Raw genomic sequence first — 24,325 nt, 5'->3', positions numbered from 1 at the left:
GTGTGCGTGTACCATAAACTCAGCAATGTCCTGCTCTTTGATCTCTATCTGACCAGCTGCCTAACAAGGAATTGGCTCAACAAGGTCAGCTTCGGGCAATGGAGTCAGTTTGTTCAGATCACACAGAAGTCAACTAAAGGTGTACGTGTCCCAAAGGCTCTTTCGGCCGTAGTCATCGGCCTATGTGAGGGCAACCACAAAATGGCTGCCGTACACAAAATGGAACCCGAAGGTTCGAACGAAATCCCTGAATACGCAGTGTATCCATCAATCGAACATGACGAAAACACTCGTACATACCGCACTCGTCATTTGCGGTCCATTGATACCAAAATCGTCTTGATACGACGACCTTTATTGAACGGGTTCAGAATCACGGAACCTCAGACCATCCTTTTGCCCTTACATAGGCAAAAAAAAAACTCATGTCAGTCTGAATCCAGGTCTATATTCATCAGATCATCAAGATGTTGCTGTAGCATCATCCTATTACTTAGCAGCTCTCTCTGGACAGGTCTCCTTGTGCATGAAGTAGCACAAAGGCCACAAATAGCAGGAGCACACTGTCAGGATCCTCCAAAAGCGCCTACCCTACCCTTGAACTACATCTACCAGAATCCTTAGAAGGGGCGTGGTTCTATAAAGGTAGGGAGGACCATCCCCACTTTGTTCGTGATTTTGTAACCACAGTGTATTGGAACAACTTTAGTGGAGTGCTGTGCTGTCTTTTCTATGGAGCAGAGAGAGTTTGTTTTTTTTTCCTTTCTTTATCGTGTCCTGTGTAAGAGGAGCCGGTAAAAACGCCTGGGATTTTGTTCACTCGAGTCTTGGTCGAGTAGCGCTTGGGACGCGCAACTTGTTTGTTATTTTGGTTTCCTTGGCGAACCAGTGTTCCGTTCCCTACCGGAGACGAGGAAGGAGAGCACTTAAATACGAACAGAGAACGGACAGCGAGAAGCCAGAAAGCGGCATCATAACTGTGAGTTACCGAGCGGCGCGTGAGAGCATAACGCGCCGCTTGAACAGTAATGCAGACTTTCCTTTGGGGACTTTAAATACACGGCAAAGCGTGTTTGAAGATTAAAGTGAGAGCGGGGTGTAGTGGGAGACAACTTCCTGCTCACTGCCGTTACCAAGAGAAACACTAGTGTTTGTAGGTGCAATTGCCAAAGCGGAGGGCAGTGGGGAAAGCCTACACCTTGCCGTGTTTGGAGCTTTGTTATCCAAGGATTGTGCTATTGCAAGGGAGAGCGGAAGTCAGTGGTAGAACGCTACGACTTACCGTTTACCTTAAGGACTATTGGCTAGACATTCCTGAAGGAAGGAATTAGCGTTTGAAAGACAGACTTTGGTTTTTGGATTCACATTATAATATAGAATTTGGACACTCGTTTTCTTTGATTACTGAAACACACAAGGCAGGGTAGGTGCAATATTAATAGAGAGTTTTTAACTACATGGTCTTGGGAGTAGCTGTGAGTAACTGTTGTTTCTTGTTCCATAGGGACTATCATCGCAGTTATTCATATTAGAAAATACTGGGGAAAGGTGGAGCGCCTTGCTTCATGAAAGGTGAAACTCTTTTACCAGTAGTGAGAAAGCAAATGAGAGTAGGAATTCCCTGAGAGCATTTATAACCTGTGTGCCTGTTGTTTTTGTCTTTCAGCCATCCCTTCCCTTCCGTCCCCTTCCGTCCCCTCCTTGTTTTGTTTTCTTCTTTATTCCCTCGCTCTATCACTCGAACTCGCTGTGTTTTACGTACTAGCGTGTTGGTGAGATAGGGAGGTGGAGTCATATGTACAACGATCGGATCCTGCAGCGTGGAGTCTGACAGAATCACGAACCCACGAATTGCATTCTGCCTGATCCGGTCGGGGTACATATGGCCACCTTGGATGATGTATTGAGGGCCCTGGTTGTGGTCCAACAAGAATTGGCAGCGTCCAAGGCGGAGGCTGTACTTCTTAAGGATAGGGTTGAACAGTTATCAAAAAACCCTTTTTCTTCAGGTCCTTCTCAGATTCAGGTTACTGTTCCTCCCCCTATTCCTTTAGCTACCCCAGAACGATATGGGGGGGGACCCTTGTAAAACACAAGCTTTCATGACTCAAATCATGCTCTATTTTTCTTGTAAACCAGCCTCCTTCCCTACGAACCATTCCAGGGTGGCGTTTGCTATCTCTTATCTAGTGGGGGACGCGGCCAATTGGGCAGTCCCTCTGGTAAAAAGAGATGATGCCATGTTGTCCAACTGGACCGCGTTCAGGGACGAATTTGAGAAAGTATTTGACAGGAGGGCCACTAATTTCAGCGCAGATAAGGAGTTATTGTCTCTGCGTCAGGGTAGGAGTGACTTGATTACTTATTTAACCACGTTCAATCGTTTGATTGCAGAAACTGAATGGCCCGAAGGCAAAAGAATGTCCCTATTTTATCAGGGTTTGAGGGATGAATTGAAGAACGCTGTGGCCTACATAGATCCTCAACCCACCACTTGTGTAGATATGGTGAACTTGGTCCTGAGATTGGATGGTAGGCTGACTGAGCTGAGTGGGGATAGAAGAAAATGGGACAGGGGTTACAATAGAATAGTGAGTTCCCCTCCTAGAGCTATAGAGGCATCGGAAAACGGGGCAGAACCTATGGAAATAGGAGCTATTAGATCCCCTCTGTCCAAAGATGAGAAAGAAAGCAGAAGAGTACACGGTCTTTGTATGTACTGTGGCAAAAAAGGGCATTACGTGCGTGAATGCCCTTCTAAGCCCCAAAACCCCTCTAGTTGGAACAAGAATAAAAGAATAGCTGTTTCCACTATGGGAAGGGAGACAGACAACTTGTTAGCACCTTCATCCCGAGAGAAAGTGATACCTGATTGGAGACTCACTTCCCTATCTTCACCTGGTATAGGAGTGAATGAGTCACACCTGGTTCTTAACATGTCCTTAGAGTATGAGCAAAAAAGTCATCAAGTTAGGGTTATGCTGGACACAGGAGCCACAGGTAATTTTATTGATAATGGGTTAGTGTCTCGCTTAGCTATACCCAGAGTACCTAGAGATATACCAGAGGAGGTCTTGGCAGTAGATGGACAGCCTATAAAATCGGGTCTAATAGTTGAGAAGACAGCTGAGGTAATGCTGTCAATGGATGTGTCAGAAGGGAGACATGTGGAAAAGATAACGTTGAACATCATAGAAGCTCCTCAATACGAGATCATATTGGGGATGCCATGGTTTACGTACCACAACCCTTCTATAGACTGGAGAACTCGAACAGTACATTTTTTGTCTGGGTATTGTCAGGAACATCTGGTGTCTTATGCATCCTCACCTTTAGAGGTGGTCGCATGTCAGTTCAGGGTGGCCACATTGGCAAAGAAAGAGGTGGTCACCGTCCGCACTGGGTTGAGTAGTCAGAAGACAGACACATTAACCCGACAGATACTGCCAATCAAGGAGGGAGTGGACGATAAACAGTCGATCATTCTTGCGGGGAAGGTTAATGGCATGATGAGGGCGGAGAGGTCCAGTAAGAATGCGTGGCATAGTCCCCCTGGAATATTCCCCTTCCTAGCTAATTCCGGAATTGATGCCAACACTTTGCCGGTTGATATTCCTTTTGATCTCCAATTTCAGCCATTAGTTAAGGAAAAGGTATTAATACTGCAGAGGGCTCACAATGGGGTGCAGGGATGTTTGAACAAGGTCAAGGAGGAGTACATGCAAGGGGTGGGCTGTTCTGAGGTGCATGCTCCTGGGAAGGTGCTGTCTTTTCGTCAAAGGTTTCCTGCTAAGCCTGGCCCTAGAAGGCGCTAGGGACGGGGACATACTGTCAGGATCCTCCAAAAGCGCCTACCCTACCCTTGAACTACATCTCCCAGAATCCTTAGAAGGGGCGTGGTTCTATAAAGGTAGGGAGGACCATCCCCACTTTGTTCGTGATTTTGTAACCACAGTGTATTGGAACAACTTTAGTGGAGTGCTGTGCTGTCTTTTCTATGGAGCAGAGAGAGTTTGTTTTTTTTTCCTTTCTTTATCGTGTCCTGTGTAAGAGGAGCCGGTAAAAACGCCTGGGATTTTGTTCACTCGAGTCTTGGTCGAGTAGCGCTTGGGACGCGCAACTTGTTTGTTATTTTGGTTTCCTTGGCGAACCAGTGTTCCGTTCCCTACCGGAGACGAGGAAGGAGAGCACTTAAATACGAACAGAGAACGGACAGCGAGAAGCCAGAAAGCGGCATCATAACTGTGAGTTACCGAGCGGCGCGTGAGAGCATAACGCGCCGCTTGAACAGTAATGCAGACTTTCCTTTGGGGACTTTAAATACACGGCAAAGCGTGTTTGAAGATTAAAGTGAGAGCGGGGTGTAGTGGGAGACAACTTCCTGCTCACTGCCGTTACGAAGAGAAACACTAGTGTTTGTACGTGCAATTGCCAAAGCGGAGGGCAGTGGGGAAAGCCTACACCTTGCCGTGTTTGGAGCTTTGTTATCCAAGGATTGTGCTATTGCAAGTGAGAGCGGAAGTCAGTGGTAGAACGCTACGACTTACCGTTTACCTTAAGGACTATTGGCTAGACATTCCTGAAGGAAGGAATTAGCGTTTGAAAGACAGACTTTGGTTTTTGGATTCACATTATAATATAGAATTTGGACACTCGTTTTCTTTGATTACTGAAACACACAAGGCAGGGTAGGTGCAATATTAATAGAGAGTTTTTAACTACATGGTCTTGGGAGTAGCTGTGAGTAACTGTTGTTTCTTGTTCCATAGGGACTATCATCGCAGTTATTCATATTAGAAAATACTGGGGAAAGGTGGAGCGCCTTGCTTCATGAAAGGTGAAACTCTTTTACCAGTAGTGAGAAAGCAAATGAGAGTAGGAATTCCCTGAGAGCATTTATAACCTGTGTGCCTGTTGTTTTTGTCTTTCAGCCATCCCTTCCCTGCAGTCCCCTTCCGTCCCCTCCTTGTTTTGTTTTCTTCTTTATTCCCTCGCTCTATCACTCGAACTCGCTGTGTTTTACGTACTAGCGTGTTGGTGAGATAAGGAGGTGGAGTCATATGTACAACGATCGGATCCTGCAGCGTGGAGTCTGACACACACTGTACCCAGAGACAGAACAGGAAAAGAATAGCTAAGATTATCCCAATAACCATCAGAATCTTCCATCCCCAGGTGGATAACAATCCCCAAAACCATCCCATTAACGACCAATCTCCTTCGTCCACATGTATAGACTCGGAGATCTTATGTAGTTTGGAAATAGCTTGGAAAACTGTTGGAGCGTTGTCTGGAATGAAAACGCAGCAGCTCCATTGAATCAATTTGCATGCCCCTCCTCTATCTGCAAGTATAACATCTAACGCAACTTTGTTCTGAAGAGTCATAAGGCGATCCGACTGGAGCTCAGCAGTCAAGTTACTAAGGGCACCGGCAGTCTCAACTATGGTGGACTCAACCACTCTCGTCAACTGTCGAATGTTCCTGCTGTTAGCCATAGGTCCCCAAAATGGCAGAAAACCCTTCAAGAAATCTCCTAATTCTTGTTCTGCAGTATCTTCCTTACTGAAGACACCTCTAACAACTCTCATCTTGTGGTAATCTGCCGCAGCTGTATATGTAGGAGGCAACAGGATCGAAACAAAACATGTGCCAGAGAAATCAGGGGGCAACCATGTGTACGCTCTGTCATAGCAAATGAAATAGGTACCCTTAGCTGCTACAAATGATGGGGAAATCTGGGACGCAAAAACATACGTCTCAGTGCAAACACTCTTCCCTAACTGAGCTCTCGGATTCTTGCCATTACCTTGCAGACAATAATGACCCTGATGGGTACAATCCAAATCGGAGAGGATCTTTTCGCTCGCTGGTTCTCACTCAGACTAACTCCATATCCAGTAACGTTCCATCCAATATACGCTAGTGTCTCATCTCTCGGGATAGTCTCATAGGAACTAATTCCTCTAATCATATCGACTATACCCTTGACTAGAGCACTATTCTTTGGACTATCCTTCACAGAACGTAGGGGGTAAACTTCACGAGCATAGATAAACATCGTTCTGTATGCCCACATAGAACCATTATAACTAAATGGCAGGACCAGGTAAGGAATACCTTTATCAGTAGTATGGGGCATAAGACCACACACCCAACAATTAGTCGTGTTCACTACTAGCTGGTGTTGGTGGAGAAGCTGAACAAAGGAATTATTAACAAATTCCAATCTCCTAATGGATTCATGTTCAGGCAGAGGGTGAAAAGAATGCGAGGAAACAGTAGGAAGAGGCATAGGTTGTGTAGTGGGTGCAAACGTCTCTTGAAAAGAGAATATTATATATCCCATCAAAAACATAATTAAATTTAATAACATCAACAAACATAATATTAAAAAACATTTTCCTCTCATCACTGTGTACATTTTGCTCTTGAAGCGCATTCTTTCAAAAGGTCTCTCCATCTCGAAAAACTCCATCCTCTAACCGTGCTGTTCGCGGCGGTTGGGTCTTCCGTGCTAAGGAATGCGTCTGTCAGTCCAGGGAATGTCCTAAGACCAACCAGAACCGTCGACCTAGTGTCTTCGGCTTGCACTCCCAAGTCTTTGCACCGCGACCTTACAGCTGAACAAGGATGGTGGTTCGAAAAACTAAAATCAAAATAGTTCCTCGGAGGAGAAAACACATTTTCAAAAATAGCAAAGGAAAGAATATCACTTTATTTGTCCCACGACTCTTGGTCGCAAATTATAATGGCCTTTGCCAGGCAATGTCTGTTCACGAAACAAAAGTTCAGGTTCGGAAGTGTCCAAACGATTTGACGGAGGCTTTCGCGTTCAGTGTTCGTTCCAATCAACCGTGCATCGCTAAAAGGCAGAAAACGAGGCACGGTTTCAGTTTCAGAGTCAGGAATACCATTCTGGACCCACTGGTCGTACGGCAGAGGCAAAGAGGCCCTCTTACAATGTACGCCGTGGATCCAGTTCTTTTTACCGCGCACTCGCACTGCTGATCGCGTGGATAGTAGCACCAAGTAGGGTCCAATCCAGCGGGGCTGATCGTTCTTAGTCCGCTGGAAGTTTTTCACGAAAACCCAAGATCGAGGTTTGATACCATGTCTCTGGATCTCCAGATGCTTGTGGCAATGTATTATGAACCTATGCAATGGTTGCAAAACACGCAATTTAGCCGTAAATTCGTAAAGGTAATCAAGCAATACAGGGTGCTCTATTTCACAAAATTTGGTCGGCCGCGGCACTCCCCATATATTTGCCGGGCGACCAAAAACTACTTCATAGGGACTGTAGGAAGGTGGCTACCTGACTATGGTTACCCCAGATTTTTTGCCTTGTGTTTAGCTGGTTTTTGACTTAGTTGGCTTGGTTCCCTGCTAATCAGGGCCCCAGGCTATCTGCTCTCTCTGTAAAATGGATTCCATGTACCCTAGGTGCATAACTAGATTGGCTTGGGTCAACTTATCAGCCCCTGTACAGAGCACTATAGGTGCCCAGGGTATAGGTGCATCCAAGGCCTACCAGGGGCTGCAGCATATCTTTTACCACCCCTGGCTGGCTATCTAAAATTGACACAACTGGCTAATCACTCAGCTGGGGCAAGGTGGTGTAATCACCCCTTGCATAGATATAGTATGCCTATATCTAAACCTAACTGGACACATATATACCTATCAGTCACTCCAAAGGCAGGCCTTAACAATCCTGGAGGCAGAGTGCTTGGTCTTATGTGAGATGGTGCTCTAGCATGAGCTGAGCCTGTCTGCAGCTGTCGGGACCAATTCCCTAAGCTGTTCCGGGATAATGCCATACCAAATACTATTAAGTGCCTTATAATCCTCACGGTTATATAGCAACTTTGGTTTGGCTTTGTAGGAAGGTACCTCCTGACTATGGTTGCCCCCAACTTTTTGCCCTGTGTTTTAGCTGGTTTTTGACATAGTCGACCTGGGGCCCTGCCAATCAGGACCCCAGGCCTACTGCTCTCTCTGTAAAATGGATTCCATGTACCCTAGGTGCATTTCCAATTGGTACTGGGCCACCCTATCAGACCCTGTAACTCAGGGCATGGGTGTACCCAGGGCTGCCAGGGGCTGCAGCATGTATTATGCCACCCCTGGCTGGCCTCCTAAATTTGACACAACTGGCTGCATGACAGCTGGGGCAAAGTCGTGTAATCACCCTTTGCTGTAGGTGTAGTATACCTATACCTAACCCTAAAATGGACACACAGATTCCTATCAGTCACTCCTATGGCAGGCCTTGAAAATCCTGAAGGCAGAGTGCTTGGAATCGTGTGAGATGGTGCTCTGGCATGAGCTGAGCCTGTCTGCAGCTTGCGGAATCAAGTCCTAATAGCTGTTCCATGATATCGCATACCATATACTCTTAAGTGCATTATAATCCTCGCGGTTAAATGCTAACTTTGGTATTGCTTTATCAAAACATGTCGAGTAAGGTGTCATACGAATTGGAATACTAACCCCTCGCCAATTCTGGCGACGGGGTTAGCATTCCACCCTTCTAGAGGGACACGACATGTATGTAACTGTGAACCCCGGTTAAAGTTAACTGAAGCCTCAGCTCCACAAAATGGATGCTGCCACCACAGACACGAGTCTGACCTCCTGCTGCTGGGAGTCCTTCATGCGAGGGAGGCCTGGACAAAGGGTTTCCTGTCCGGGCGGTGCTAGCACCGTCCCAGACATGGTTTTGTGTATCCTGGGTAGGCAGGGCTTTTCAGGAAGGTGACTGCTGAGTGGCACCCCGGTGCTCACTACGCATAGGCCGGTCTGAACCAGTTCCAGGGGCACACCAGCCCCTGGCCTGGGGAAGTCCGGCATGGCAGAGGGGTGTAACCACCCCCCTCCTAGTCCCACCCATAGGCAGGACCTAGTCACCGGGTCAGCCCCCTTTTTTAGTATAAAGATGGGAGCGGGCCCCCTGTTCAAATTAGATCATCTTTGGAATCAAGGCACGACTTTCTGCGAAAGGACTTCACGATTTCTTCATCAAGATTCTCCCTTGTGGCTAAGGAGTAGTCACCCTGCATCCGCAGGCACCATCCTAAAGAACACTGCGGTCTGCTGCAAGTCCTTCATCACGAATCCGACGACCCAGCTCAACGAGACCTGGCTTCCCTGGCACCTCTGACCTCTACTCACCTCTACAGCCAAGCTGAGAACCGTGAGTGCGACGAGACCTCGAGGGACCGACGATCGCCAAGACTGCACGACATCTTTACAACAAGCCCACCGTGTCCTCCACGGGTGAGTGCTTTGGGGTCCGAGAAGCCCCGACCCTGCGCAGCTCCAGCACCCAAGGTCAGCCTCCCTGCATCTCCACGATCTGCGTGGGGCCCTTCTGCTGTTTGCTGTGCACCGCGTTGTTTGGCTACTAGCCGGCTGGCTTGTGGCCTTCTGAACGACGCCCGACGACATCACTGCTGCTGGTCTGGTTGCTCCAGACTGGCCCTTGCTTCCTTCTTGAAGAGAGGCACCCCGGACCCTCCTGGTCCACTCCAGACGCCATTTTAGGTCCACCGCGTGGGCTTGAATTTGCCAAGGCTTTGTTGCCCAATCCTGGGTCCAGCGACGCCGACAGCTTCTATCTTCGTGGGACAGCTCGATCCTCCTTCCTGGTCGCCGACAACGCCTCCTGGTCCGTGAGATCTCCGAGCCCAGCGTCACCCACACGCCTTGTCGAGGTGGCTACCATCCGGTGCCCTCCTGGTGCCCACTGATTACTGGCTAGTAGTCTCGAACTTGGTCCCCTCTGCTTTCAGGTGTCATCTTCCATCGATCCAGGCTTGGATCCACCGAACTTTCTTCACTGGTCGCCTGCCAGCAACTTCTTTCTTCCAGGCTCCTGGTCCGTCAACAAGGATTCCCGACGTCTTTTGAGTCCTATGCAGCTGCAGCCCCTGGGCTAGGTAACTTCGGCATTTCGGTGCCCCAGCATAGCCTCACTATCCAAGGGTCAGAATCTACTTTCGTTTTCTCCCTACCAAGTCGGGTTCGCCCGAGAACACTAACTTTGCAAATTCTAGCTACCATAGACTTTGTCCCGCATCTCGCGTGAGAGTGCACACACTGCACCCGAGTCCCCTGGGTCTCCTAGAAGTAATCTAACGATTCTATAGTCAAGTCCTAGCGATTCCAAAGCCTATTAGTACTGTACTTACCTGCTAGTAATTTCGCATTCCACTTTTCAAGTATATGGTTTTCCGTGCCCCTCGGGCATTTGTATATACTGTGCTAACTTAAGTATTTTTGTAAGAGTTTTGGTTTGTGCTTAGTACCCTGTCCTCATAAAGAGTACAGGGCTGTTGTGATTCTTAATAAATATCTTGTTTATTTTCATAACACTTGTGTGGTGTCCTTTCACTTGGTATTCAAGGGGTATATGTGTGGTATAACAGCTGGCTTAACACGCCCTCTCGAGTCTTTAGCCTTAGACTGCTCGTATCCACGCTACTAGGATAGCTGGTCTATAAGGTTGACTTACAACCAATCATCAATAAGGGTTGCTGGACTGATACATAGTGTTCACTAGAATAGTGAGCACTGCATATCAGGCCACCTTCTCACATTGGTGAGCAGCGGTTGGGATTTGAGCTTGCTGTTGTTTTACCACACGTATCCTAAGAATATCTTGTTGAAAGATCACATAAGTACTGTTAGTACATATAACTAAGCTTAGAATACTCTGAGTTCTACTGAACCAGCTGTTGCAGCTCCTCAAGGCTTAGCACACCTTGGCTGCAACTCTAGCAAGGGATCAGTAGGCAAACACATAGTGTAGGTAGGTGCATCACTTACACCACACTAGAATCAGCATGTCAGACAAAGGAGGAAACTCTGAGTATCCCCTTGTGTCAGTGGACCCTCCACAGGTCCTTACTTCAAAATATGCTGCTCTTAGCTTCCATGAGATGAGACAAGTGTGTACTCTCAGGAAACTAAAACAGGGGTCTAACCCCACCACTTCCTTTCTGATTGGTCTCTTAGAGGCTTATGATGCCAGTAGGGCTGGTAACCCAGACCCTTCTAATCCAGAAGGAAGTTTGCCCTCCTTACAGGGACCCTTTGATAGCCAGGACCATCCCCTCCAGGAAGCAGATGATGCTGAGGATGAGGATGAAGACCAGTTGTCAGGGGATGAGGCAGATAAGGGACAGGTAGAAGTCAATAGACTAACCAGGTCCAACTTAAGCAGACATGAGCTTGGTACTAGGGGACTCCTGGGCCCACTCTCAGGTCAGCTTAACATTGGGAATGGATGAGTTAGGTCTCTATCAAGAGGCTCTAACAGATCCCTTCGAACCAATGGCTCTCTCAACTCTTCTCACAGAGGGATGTCTTCCCCTAAGAGGAGAGTGTATGAAGCTGAAGAAAGGGCAGTCAAACTGAGGATTGAAAGGGAAGAACTTGCCCTGGCCAAAGAGAGACTTGCCCTTGCTAGAGAGCAAGAATTATGTGGGCTACAGCCCACTGGTGGCAGCAATAAACCTAGCAATAGGGAAAGGAGTTTTGATACAAAGCACCTGAATAAGATAGTGCCCCCCTTTAAAGAAGGGAATGACATCCACAAATGGATTACTGCTTTGGAGAGAGCCTGCACTGTGCAGGGTGTTCCCCAAAGTCAGTGGGCAGCTATCTTGTGGCTCTCCTTTGATGGTAAAGGTAGAGATAAGCTCCTCCCCACAAGGGTGGAGGATGCTAACAATTACCAAATCTTGAAGAATACACTGGTTGATGGGTTTGGTTTAACCACTGAACAATACAGGATGCTGTTCAGAGACACCCAGAAAACTCAGTCTCAAGATTGGACTGACTTTGTTGATTGTGCCACTAAGGCTTTTGAAGGCTGGCTACTGGGTAGTAAGGTTACTGATTTTAAAGGATTGTATAATCTAATTATGAGGGAGCAAATCTTAAATAATTGTCAGAACCAGCTATTACATCAGCACCTGGTAGACTCTGAGTTGACCTCTCCACAGGAATTGGGTAAGAGGGCAGACAAATGGGTCAGAACCAGGGTTAGGCCTAAAAACCAGGGTGGTGACCAGAAAAAGGAATCAACCAAGCCTCAAGAGAAGGGTGGGGATAAATCCACAGAGAAGACTTCCCAAGGGCCCCAAAACTCCAACAAGGGTGGTGGGTCCCAGAACACTCCTTCAGAACAGAAGAAACCTTATTGCCATACCTGTAAACAGGTGGGTCATTACAAAAGTGATGCCAGTTGCCCTAAAAATAGTAATAAGGGAAATATACCCCCAGGTAATACTCCTAAACCTCCTGTTACCACTAGTGGTAATCCCCCAGGTGGTGGGAGTGCCCCCAAGAATGTGGTGGGCATTACTTTGGGCAATCAGGAGGACTATGGCCTAGCCAGGTTCCCTGACCACACTCTTGTCTGTGAGACTGGCATGGGGTTTGCCAACTTCACTACTGGACCCCACATTTTGGGAAAGTATAGACAAGAAGTTTTAGTGAATGGTCAGAAAGTTGAGGCATTCAGAGACACAGGGGCCAGCCTCACCATGGTGAGTGACCATCTGGTCCCCTCTGCTCAACTGACCCCTGGTTTTACTTATCAGGTGACAGACATTCATGGAATGAAGAGAAGGCATCCCATGACAGTAGTCAAGCTCAGCTGGGGTAATGTCACAGGGCCCATGAGAGTGGCAGTGACAGATAACCTACCTGTAGATTGCTTACTGGGGAATGACCTGGAACTCTCAGCATGGGCTGAGGTGGAGCAAGAAACTCACTCCAGAATGATAGGCCTATCCAGACAGGTTAGTGGGGCAGTAATAGCTACAGCCCCAGTCCAAGCACCATTCCTCCCTGAAAAGGTTGGCAAGGCTGAAATGGTCTCAGCCTCTACTCAAACAGATAGTGAGGTTGTGAAGCCTGAAACAATGGATCACTCCACTCAAACAGAGAGCATTGAGGAGGAAGAAGAGTCTTCCCCCTCCCAGACACTAGGTGAGAGCCAGCCTCCTCAGGGAACTGACTCTACCCCTGTTGAAGGAACTGCCCCAGAGGTAGTCAGGCCTAGCCTGGCAGTGCCCCTGATGGCAGGGGACCCTTCCCAGGTGGGACCCAGTCTGGAGCAGGTAACCTGCACCTCTCTACCCTGCCTCAGTCAGCCCAGGGCTGTGGAGGTCAGGGAGGCCAGTGGTGGACCCCAAAGGGCCCCCTGTCCAAAAGAACTCCTTAATCAGCAGATTAGGATCACTGAAGCTGGTAAACCTAGCCAAGTGAAAATAGAACAGACTCCTGAGGGATCCCCCTTAAAAGTAGTTAGGAAACTCCCACAGCTGGACACTGTTGGGCACAGCCAAACATGGGGCCTAAAAACCCCAGACCTGACCTGTCCCTCCAGTAAGCCAAACAGAGGGACTCAGCCTCCAGCTTTAGGTAGCCAGAGGCTGACCCTGAGAGCTCAGTGCATCTCAGCTAAAGAAAGAAAGGCACACATGATGAATGGTGATTGGAGGAAGTTGAGCCCAAAGGTAGAGGAGCCTCACTTCAGTACTCCATCCCAGCATCAGCCTTCTTCTTTCCCAAGGCACACCAAAGGCAGAGATTCCCTATGGTGGAGACCCTCAGATACCCTTAGGGTGAGGGGTTGCCTAGTGGACCATGACACAGGGGGAAACCAAGCCAGAGCTGGTCCTTCCTTATATGGCCACTTAGGTAATAGAGGCTTACCTGGACAAGGATAGCCTTATCTCCTTTCGTTTGGGGGGGGGGGGGGTTGTGTAGGAAGGTACCTCCTGACTATGGTTGCCCCCAACTTTTTGCCCTGTGTTTTAGCTGGTTTTTGACATAGTCGACCTGGGGCCCTGCCAATCAGGACCCCAGGCCTACTGCTCTCTCTGTAAAATGGATTCCATGTACCCTAGGTGCATTTCCAATTGGTACTGGGCCACCCTATCAGACCCTGTAACTCAGGGCATGGGTGTACCCAGGGCTGCCAGGGGCTGCAGCATGTATTATGCCACCCCTGGCTGGCCTCCTAAATTTGACACAACTGGCTGCATGACAGCTGGGGCAAAGTCGTGTAATCACCCTTTGCTGTAGGTGTAGTATACCTATACCTAACCCTAAAATGGACACACAGATTCCTATCAGTCACTCCTATGGCAGGCCTTGACAATCCTGAAGGCAGAGTGCTTGGAATCGTGTGAGATGGTGCTCTGGCATGAGCTGAGCCTGTCTGCAGCTTGCGGAACCAAGTCCTAATAGCTGTTCCATGATATCGCATACCATATACTCTTAAGTGCATAATAATCCTCGCGGTTAAATGCTAACTTTGGTATTGCTTTATCAAAACATGTCGAGTAAGGTGTCATACGAATTGGAATACTAACCCCTCGCCAATTCTGGCGACGGGGTTAGCATTCCACCCTTCTAGAGGGACACGACATGTATGTAACTGTGAACCCCGGTTAAAGTTAACTGAAGCCTCAGCTCCACAAAATGGATGCTGCCACCACAGACACGAGTCTGACCTCCTGCTGCTGGGAGTCCTTCCAGCGAGGGAGGCCTGGACAAAGGGTTTCCTGTCCGGGGCGGTGCTAGCACCGTCCCAGACATGGTTTTGTGTATTGGGTAGGCAGGGCTTTTCAGGAAGGTGACTGCTGAGTGGCACCCCGGTGCTCACTACGCATAGGCCGGTCTGAACCAGTTCCAGGGGCACACCAGCCCCTGGCCTGGGGAAGTCCGGCATGGCAGAGGGGTGTAACCACCCCCCTCCTAGTCCCACCCATAGGCAGGACCTAGTCACCGGGTCAGCCCCCTTTTTTAGTATAAAGATGGGAGCGGGCCCCCTGTTCAAATTAGATCATCTTCAGAATCAAGACACGACTTTCTGCGAAAGGACTTCACGATTTCTTCATCAAGATTCTCCCTTGTGGCTAAGGAGTAGTCACCCTGCATCCGCAGGCACCATCCTAAAGAACACTGCGGTCTGCTGCAAGTCCTTCATCACGAATCCGACGACCCAGCTCGACGAGACCCGGCTTCCCTGGCACCTCTGACCTCTACTCACCTCTACAGCCAAGCTGAGAACCGTGAGTGCGACGAGACCTCGAGGGACCGACGATCGCCAAGACTGCACGACATCTTTACAACAAGCCCACCGTGTCCTCCACGGGTGAGTGCTTTGGGGTCCGAGAAGCCCCGACCCTGCGCAGCTCCAGCACCCAAGGTCAGCCTCCCTGCATCTCCACGATCTGCGTGGGGCCCTTCTGCTGTTTGCTGTGCACCGCGTTGTTTGGCTACTAGCCGGCTGGCTTGTGGCCTTCTGAACGACGCCCGACGACATCACTGCTGCTGGTCTGGTTGCTCCAGACTGGCCCTTGCTTCCTTCTTGAAGAGAGGCACCCCGGACCCTCCTGGTCCACTCCAGACGGCATTTTAGGTCCACCGCGTGGGCTTGAATTTGCCAAGGCTTTGTTGCCCAATCCTGGGTCCAGCGACGCCGACAGCTTCTATCTTCGTGGGACAGCTCGATCCTCCTTCCTGGTCGCCGACAACGCCTCCTGGTCCGTGAGATCTCCGAGCCCAGCGTCACCCACACTGAGGTTCCGTGACAATTGTAAGTGGTGTTTTCAACTCGCACGAATATGGTCGAGTCTAGTATCTATGAACCACAAATGACGAGTTTAGTAAGCGTGCGCAGTTTCGCTGTGCTAACTTAAACCGTTCGTTTGTTATGTGGGTTTCTCATCTGTACCCACGGGTTCCATCTTAGATACGGCATCCATTTTGTCTCTTGCCCTCAAGTAGCCAGCGAACGGACACTGTCCGCTTCGCGACCCTGGGACTTCCAAGATATGGCGGAAGACACATGTTCTTTGAAAGTGTCTTTATGACAAGGGGGTTGCTACTGTAAGGCAGACGGCGCCGCTCGAGGCTCATCTTGCCGCACGAGCTTATTGTCTCAGCCGTGCATCTCATTAGGCACGTCCCTTTGATGCCTGTATCTCGTGCTTCTCGACACCCCCTTTTTTACACCCTCTCCGATCTCCCCACTGTCTCCGTCTTCCTCTGCACCTGTCTTCGTTCTTGTTTCGATCTACTTTACTGCTGATTGGAATTTGCTAATGGTGGGAAGATGGGTTTTTACAGTTGGGAACCGCCAAATGTTTCCGCACTTATGTTCCGGACCTTGTATGTTTCAAAGTGATCTAAACGACCCCTCTAAGAGCGACTTGTGGGAACCAGGTTGTAAACTATTGTGTCTCATGTTATCATATGGGTAAAAGTTGTATAAAAGGAGCGATCCACAGATACAATTTGAAGCAGTCTCCCCGAACTACACTCGATGTACTTCCTGTGACTTCTGTGTTCCCTGCAGTAAATAAACCTTGACTCTTTGACGCCGAAGGAAGTGTCCCGTGTCTCTGTGACTTGTACGCCGGAGCAGGTTACCCACGAAGGTTTCAGGTGTTGTGCCCTGGCACCGCTGGGTCCAAAAGAACCCAGTCCTTCAGTTGGCGCCCAACGTGGGGCTGCATCAGTGGTACCGGTCCAAGCCCGACGATCGTGAGGAACTTCGTGTGAAATCTCCGAGGGAAGGTGCACCCCGCTTCATCGATCCTGTTGTCGAAATAAGTGGCCCGAAGACTTTTCCCGCGAAGATTCCCGCCTCCTAACGGCTGCGACGGACTGCTGCCCTGACTGTAGACCTGTTTTGGCGCCTGGCGTAGACCTTGGTATAGCGAGACGATTGACGGGCCTTCCTGAGGACGCCATTGTTCTTTGAGTTAAGTATTGGTGGGTCGCTCCCAGAGTTCTTGGTTGTAGACACTTTAGCGAGTGTCTTGGTTGTAAACACTTTAGCGAGTGTTTTTGTTGTAGACACTTTAGCGGGTGTCTTTGTTGTACACGCTGTGTGAGTGTTTTTGTCGGTGACACTTTGCTAGCGTACTTTGTTGTTGTTGTATTTGTTTGACGACTGCAGCCGCCAAAGACCGAGGGTTTTGTCTTTGCTGGGACTTGGTAAATCCCGAAATCCCGTAACCCTTGAAGTTTGTGAAACTCGGCTAGTGTGCAAGATGCCTGGTCGTAGTACTTTGTTCTGTTGCTTTAGACCTTGTGGTGCGGATTCCCTGCTGGAGGACTCGTGTCCGATACCTCCGGTTGGAACTCCTACTTATGATTTATATAGCAAACATGGGCTAGGCCCAATTGCTTTTAACGATTATTGGATAAAATATACAAAGAAAGACGGCGATCTTCGTTGGCCACCTCACGGTAGCTTCGAAGCGTCGATCTTAGATAATTTGGAAATAAAGTTGTTCGAACGTAAATCAAGGCCGGCCATGTTTGATGCCTTTCGGTTGTGGCGCAAAGAAGCCCGACAGAAAGAAATCAGACAAAATAAACGTAGTGAGCGAGATAATGTTGCTACTATAGTGAAGAAAGCTGAGCAGTTTCAGCGTGATAAGGAGGATAAGGATAAGGAAGTGTTTGAGAGATTACAGCGTATGTCCATAGACAAATGCTATCCTGTTTTGCCTACGGAGTCGGATAAGAAGGAAGAGGCAGTTGAGGATTCTTTAATGTCCTATCTTATGAAGTCGCCACCTCCGTACGTACAGGGTATCGCAGTTCCTGTGGTCCCTGCCGTACCTGTTCTTCCACCTGTTATTCCTCCCCCTGTTCCTCAACCTGCACCCGCTCTTCCGACTGTTCCTGCTCCTTTGCCTGGTTCTATTCCTACTGCTCCTCCGCTTCCACATACTCCTGTTCCCGCCACTGCTCACGCTACTGCTCCTGTGTTGTTAACCCCTGTTGTCGCTAATGTCTCTACTCCTTCTCTTGTTAGTCCTGTGTCTTACTCTTCTCCCTCTACTCGTAATCGTGATTCTCCTATTGCGACAAACTTCTTTCAGTCGCTCGGACCCGTTTTTGGGTCTGCTGGTTTTGATGGTCCTCAGAGACGTAGTCAGCTTCCTGGTAATAGAGAACGTGTTGCGCTATACAATATGGCGATGGGTTGGATGATAAACCCTGTTAGAAATCCGCCACGTGTTGTCCTCGAAACGTTTGATCAATTCAACATACCAACTCAGAGATATGTGTTTGATGAAATGTGCAAGTTCTTACATGATCAGATAGTGGCCGTTGCGCCTGACGAGGTGCTGTCCGCCCTGTCTGAACTTCGGCTTCAGTTCGCAAATGGACTGATAGTCGATACTAATGTCCGACGTGCTATTGAGCGGTTGCTATCTCTTCGTCCCGCTCCTATTCCTCATGCATTGTTCGTTGAGGACATTGAGAAAGGAGATGAGTCTGGTCAATATCCTATGCGTGAAGTTCCGCCAGTTTGGATACCCGCTGATAATACTAATGTTAATGCTCCAGTGGCGGCGCATTTCCAGAGAGTGTGGATACACCTCCCATGGAAACGATCGGAAGTGCTTCAGGTGAAACAAACTTTGCCCGATCCTCGCAAAAATCCTGCTGGGTATTACAAGGAATTGTCGCAGCTCGTAGACGCTACGATAATGAATCTGGCCGATATCGACATGTTGTTTGGCAATGTCGTACCGCAACCGGTATGGGCCAAGATTCGTCACCAAGATCACGCGAATGAATTAGGTGGTGATTGGGCTGCTATTACAGCGGCAGACGCTGGACAAGTGGCTGCTACTAAACCCGATCAGTTGATTGAGCTTCTCCCCCAGCGAATCATTACATTAATGAAAACGCTTATGCCAGCTATGAAGGTAAATTGGGACAAGTTGTCAGCCTGTAAGCAGAAGAAAGATGAGAGTGTATCAGACTTCTTTACGAGGTTTGAGGAAACTTTCGTTGATCATAGTGGACAGGATATGGGTACTGAGGGTGGACAACGGTTGTTTGTAGATAAATTCGTATCGAACTTATTGCCCGACTTGTGCACTAAATTAAAGAATTCAGAAAGTGCGTGGGCTGTTTCTACCTCAGCTCAGATATTGGCTACGGCACAATATTACGAAAATAGAGAAAAAGAGGAAAATGACCGTGCCGATAAAAAAACGAAAGAGCTGAAAACTAAAGTGTTGTTGCAACAAGCGTATCCGCCGCGTTCTAATCAGAATGCGCCTCAGCAGAATAGATCGCAGTCGCAATCGAATCGATCGCAGTCGCGTAATGATTCATCTTTCCAAAGATCTTCATTAGGGTACAATCAATGTGCTTACTGTAGACAGGAGGGACACATTAAATTCAATTGTCCTGCTTTAAATGACCGTACTAGTGGTACGTCGTCTAGAGGAGGTCGTGGTGGTTCACAGAACGCATCACGTGGTAGAGGTCGTGGTGCTCAGAACGACCGTTCTGACAATTCATCAAATTCTAATAACTGTTTTGATCAACGTGGATCATCGCAAGGACGATCTGCGCAGTATAATGTAGACGATTATTACGTCGATCAGGGAACTGACGATAGTAATTACTAGGACAGCCAAAGACAAGGAGAGGGAGTGGTATCAGTTCCGGTTGATCAGAGAGGGCCTTATGTCGCAGTTGCTACATCGGGCGTCGTTGAGCCTTTTCTGTTGGACACTGGTGCAGCGAAAAGTTCTATCATGCATTCGAAACTCCCTGGCGCACCTTTGTCTGGCTTAACAAATGTTTCCGTTGGATTCTCTGGCGCCCCCGTTAGCAATCCAGTTTCGTGCCCTCTGCCCCTTAAAATTGGGCCTCGTGAGCTCGAAGCTCCGTTAATTTTGACCACTGGTTGTGGCGAAAATCTTTTGGGTCTGGATCTGCTTAAACGTTTGTATGCAACTTTGTATTGTTCCCCTGCGGGGGTAAAGCTTACGTTCGGAGAGAGAGTAGTCTCTCCCATGTACTTGTCACTCGATAAGCTTCCACCGGAATTGGATTCTCTTCCTGCGTCTTTGTGGGCGACGGGTCCAAATGATGTGGGCCTACTTGATATCTCCCCTTATGTTGTTCAGTTGAAATCGAATGTGCGATTGCCACGTATTCCCCAATATCGTATCTCCCTTGATGGTGAACGAGCTTTGTTAGCGATCATCTATGATTTGATCGAGAAAGATGTCATTGAAGAGACTCGGGGAAACGTGTGCAATAGTCCTGTACTGCCCATTCTTAAACGTACTGATCCTACCAAACCGCCTGTTTATCGTTTTGTTATCGATTTGCGGGAGGTAAATAAAATTGTGGTTCCTCAATTCCCTGTTGTGCCTGACATCACGGCGCTACTGACTCTGATTCCAGCTACAGCTTCATGGTTTTCGGTGATTGATTTGAAAAATGCGTTTTTCAGCATCCCGATTGCCGAAGAGAGCAGGGACCTTTTTGGTTTCTCTCTTGGTGGGCGTAGCTTCCGTTTCAAACGCGCTCCTCAGGGCTACTGTGAAAGTCCATCGATTTACAGTCAAGCTTTGAAGGGTCAACTAGATGCGTTTAGGTTGCCGGTTGGTGCGGCTTTAATCCAATACGTCGACGACCTATTGGTGGCTGCTGATACTCAGGACATCTGCAAAATTGCTACGGTATCGTTGCTGCAACATCTCTGTGAGTTACATCACAAGGTGTCACCTTCTAAACTCCAATATTGTTGTCAAGAAGTAACCTATTTAGGTCACTTATTGTCAAAGGAGGGAAGGAGATTGACCCCAGAGAGAATTGCAGCGATTGCGCGAATGGCTGTGCCACAAACCCAAAGAGATGTGCGTGCCTTTCTAGGTATCACGTCGTACTGCAGGCAGTGGATTCCTAATTTTTCATTGCTAGCGAAACCATTGGTGGCTCTTACGTGCAAGGATGTTTCAACTCCTTTACCATGGACGGAAGAATGTCAGAAAAGTTTTTCTGAACTGCGTGATTCATTGTGTTCGGCTCCTGTGTTAGGTACCCCTGATTACAGTAAACCGTTCACGTTATATGTTCACGAGAGGGAAGGTTGTGCTTTAAGCGTCTTAACGCAACCTTTTGGTGGTAAGCAACGTCCATGCGCATATTTTTCCTCGACCTTAGACCCAGTAGCTAGAGCATTGCCGAGTTGTTTGAGAGCAACTGCGGCAGCTGCGGTCTCCATCCGACAATCAGCAGGATTGGTCATGGATAATATGCTTACGGTGATGGTTCCGCATGCAGTCGATACTTTGTTGAATCGTACGAAAACTCAGCACTTGACGAGTGCGAGGTTGTCTGGGTACGAATTGACGCTTTTGGCAAGCCACATTCAGATAAAACGTTGTAATGTCCTAAATCCGGCAACTTTGTTACCAATTAGTGCAGAGTCAGATGAAGTAGCAGAACATGACTGTTACTTGCGGACAGAAGAGGAAACAAAAGGTCGAGTGGACCTTAAAAACACCCCATTGGAAGACCCGGATGGCATCCTGTATGTGGATGGGTCATGTTTTAAGTTGCCGAATGGTGATGTGACTACTGCTTATGCTGTGGTAACGTTGAATACTGTTGTTGAGACTGCAAGATTGAATCAGAATTCTGCCCAGGCTGCAGAGCTGATTGCTCTCACTAGAGCATGTGTGTTAGCAAAAGGTAAACGTGTGAACGTGTACACCGATAGTCAGTATGCTTTCGGTGTAGCGCATAGTTTTGGACGGTTGTGGCGAGAGCGTGGTTTCTTGACGTCGCATGGCACGAAAATACAGCATGGCCAGCTTGTGAACGATCTTTTGGATGCATTGACTTTGCCTGCTCAAGTTGCAATTGTTAAGTGTAGTGCGCATCGTAAAGTGACGGATGATGTTGGTCGTGGTAATGCGTTTGCAGACGAAATTACTAAGGAGACTGCCCGGAACCTTAGCACTCGAATGTATGTGACGAGTTCGGTTAGGTGGCCTACAGAATCAAGTATGTGTGAGAATACCATAGAGAGTGTGAAAGCAATACAGAATGAGGCCACCGAGACTGAAAAGATGAAGTGGAAAGAAAGTACGGGAAGGTTGGATGCGAATGGTTGCTGGATTGATTTGTCGGATCAGAGAAGATGGATGTTGCCTGATGCGTATGTACTGGCCGTTGTGCAAATGGCACATGGGTTAGCACATATTAGCGCGAAAGGTATTTGTAAGTTGCTGGCTGATGTGTGGAAGAGTGATGGAATTACTAAGTGTGCTGAACGTTTGGTGAAGAATTGTATGGTGTGTATAATGTACAATCCTGGCAAAGGAACCCCAACTCCTCCTGGCAGTTTTGCTCCTCCTTCGTATCCCTTTGAGGTGATCCAATTGGACTTCATCCATATGGAGAGATGCAATAACCTGAAATATGTTTTGGTTGTGGTTTGCGCATTCTCCCGATGGATCGAGGCCTATCCCCTCAAGGACAACACTGCTTTGTATACTGCGAAAATCCTACTGAAGGAATACTTTCCTCGGTATGGAATGCCTAGAGTCGTGTGGTCAGATAACGGAAGTGAGTTTGTTGGAAGTGTGATGAAGAGTGTGTGTAAGGGCCTTGGAATCAATCAGAAATTCCATAGCGCCAATCATCCCCAGTCAGCTGGATTAGTTGAAGGGTACAATGGCACCCTTAAACTAAAATTAGCGAAGATTCAAGCTACGACTGGACTTTCGTGGCCTGATGCTTTGCCTCTAGCATTACTGTCAACTAGGGCGACTGTACACTCCCGAATAGGGCTCAGTCCCTATGAAATAGTGTTCGGCCGTCCTGCGAATGTGTGGGGGGTTCCTAGGCCAGGTGTATTCTCTGATCTTGAGTTTCCGATGTTGATTGACTACTTACATGACTTGACTGCTAAACTGAGGTTAATTCATCAACAGGTTTACGACGCCTTGCCGACGCAGACGGAGGGTCCAGGCCACCAGCTCCAGCCTGGAGATTGGGTAGTTACCCGAAATTTTTCACGCAAAAAGAATCTGGACCCCCGCTTTACCGGACCTTACCAGGTGCTCCTGGCCACGAGGACTGCCGTTCGTCTTGAGGGGCGGAAAAATTGGGTACATGCTACCCACTGTAAGCGAGTCCCTATTCCTTTGTCAGCAGACCCGTGGGTGAGGAAAGGCATTGCGTCAACAGAAACAGAAAAATTGCCGGCGTTTGTACCTTTTAGCGACGCACAGCTTGTTGAAGAACCCTCAGCGCAGCAGAAAGCCACTGTTGAACACTTGTCAGCAAAAGACTCAAGACCAGACCAACGAACTGATCAGCAGGACGCTGTCTCTTCAACAGATCCTTTGTTCGACGAGCAGACACGTCCCGGGAAACATCGATATTCTTTGAGATCTCATACTAAGGACAAATAAAATTTGCTTGCTTTGCTGAAATTGATAACTGCAATATCCTCGTTTCCCCTGATCAGCTTTGGACAATTGTATTATTGAAAATTGTTTTGTACATATATTGAGTTTTTTTCTTTGTATCTTTTTCCTTCCACAGCTGAGAAATATTGTGCTACATATACTTTGTGTATTGAGGGCCGTAGGGCCGCGCGCGTACTTCCTTCTGGACAGTAGGTCTTGACGCTAGGTTAAAGGCCGTCGATTCCTAGGAACTCCTGGGGATTGACTACTGCTGCACAGAACGAAGTGCGTCAAGAAACGTTGCGGACGGTCGTAGGGAAATGGCATTTTCGAAGCTGAATGATTTGGAAAGAGCTCAGGCATATAGAGTCAAGCTGCAGAAACTTAGTCGTACTAAATGTTTTGTATCCCAATTGTTTGTTTTGTTTTTAACTGCTTCTGCATTTTTGGCGGGTGGGGTGTATTACACTATGTCTTACTTTTTACTTGCTACCCCTACTCCTACTCCTTACCCTAACCTTACTTCTACTGCTTCTCCCCATTCTTTTCATATGTTACCGGAACACGAACAGGCTAGACGTGTAGAATTCCGCAACAATTCCTTTATCCAGCTCCTCCATCAGCATCAGTTAGTGGTTAACACTACTAATTGTTGGGTGTGTGGGTTGATGCCACATACTACTGGTAAGGGAATTCCATATCTGGTGTTACCGTATAGTTCCCAAGGGTCAGCTCGAGCATTCCAAACAATGTTTCGAAGCGCACTGGGTTTCCACCCCACTCCAGAACAACGTTCCCCATACTCTGGTCCTACCTCGTATCAGAGGCTGTTATCGATGGCTATAGAGGACATGGAAGACGAGATCCATGATGCTTTTCTCATCCCTAAAGAAGAGGTACAAGCCTATAGGGTCCTAAGTAGAGGGGAATATAGTATGTTCACTAATGAAAAGCAGCTTAAAAGCTCGCTTCCAATATGGGTCGTACCCCACACTGGTAATCTTTGTCTTGTGGGTCGTGGCTCGCAAGCCTCACTTGGA

Source organism: Lissotriton vulgaris, chromosome 9, assembly GCF_964263255.1.
Source record: "Lissotriton vulgaris chromosome 9, aLisVul1.2, whole genome shotgun sequence".
Lineage (NCBI taxonomy): Eukaryota > Metazoa > Chordata > Amphibia > Caudata > Salamandridae > Lissotriton > Lissotriton vulgaris.
Note: the sequence above shows the minus strand (reverse complement) of the source record.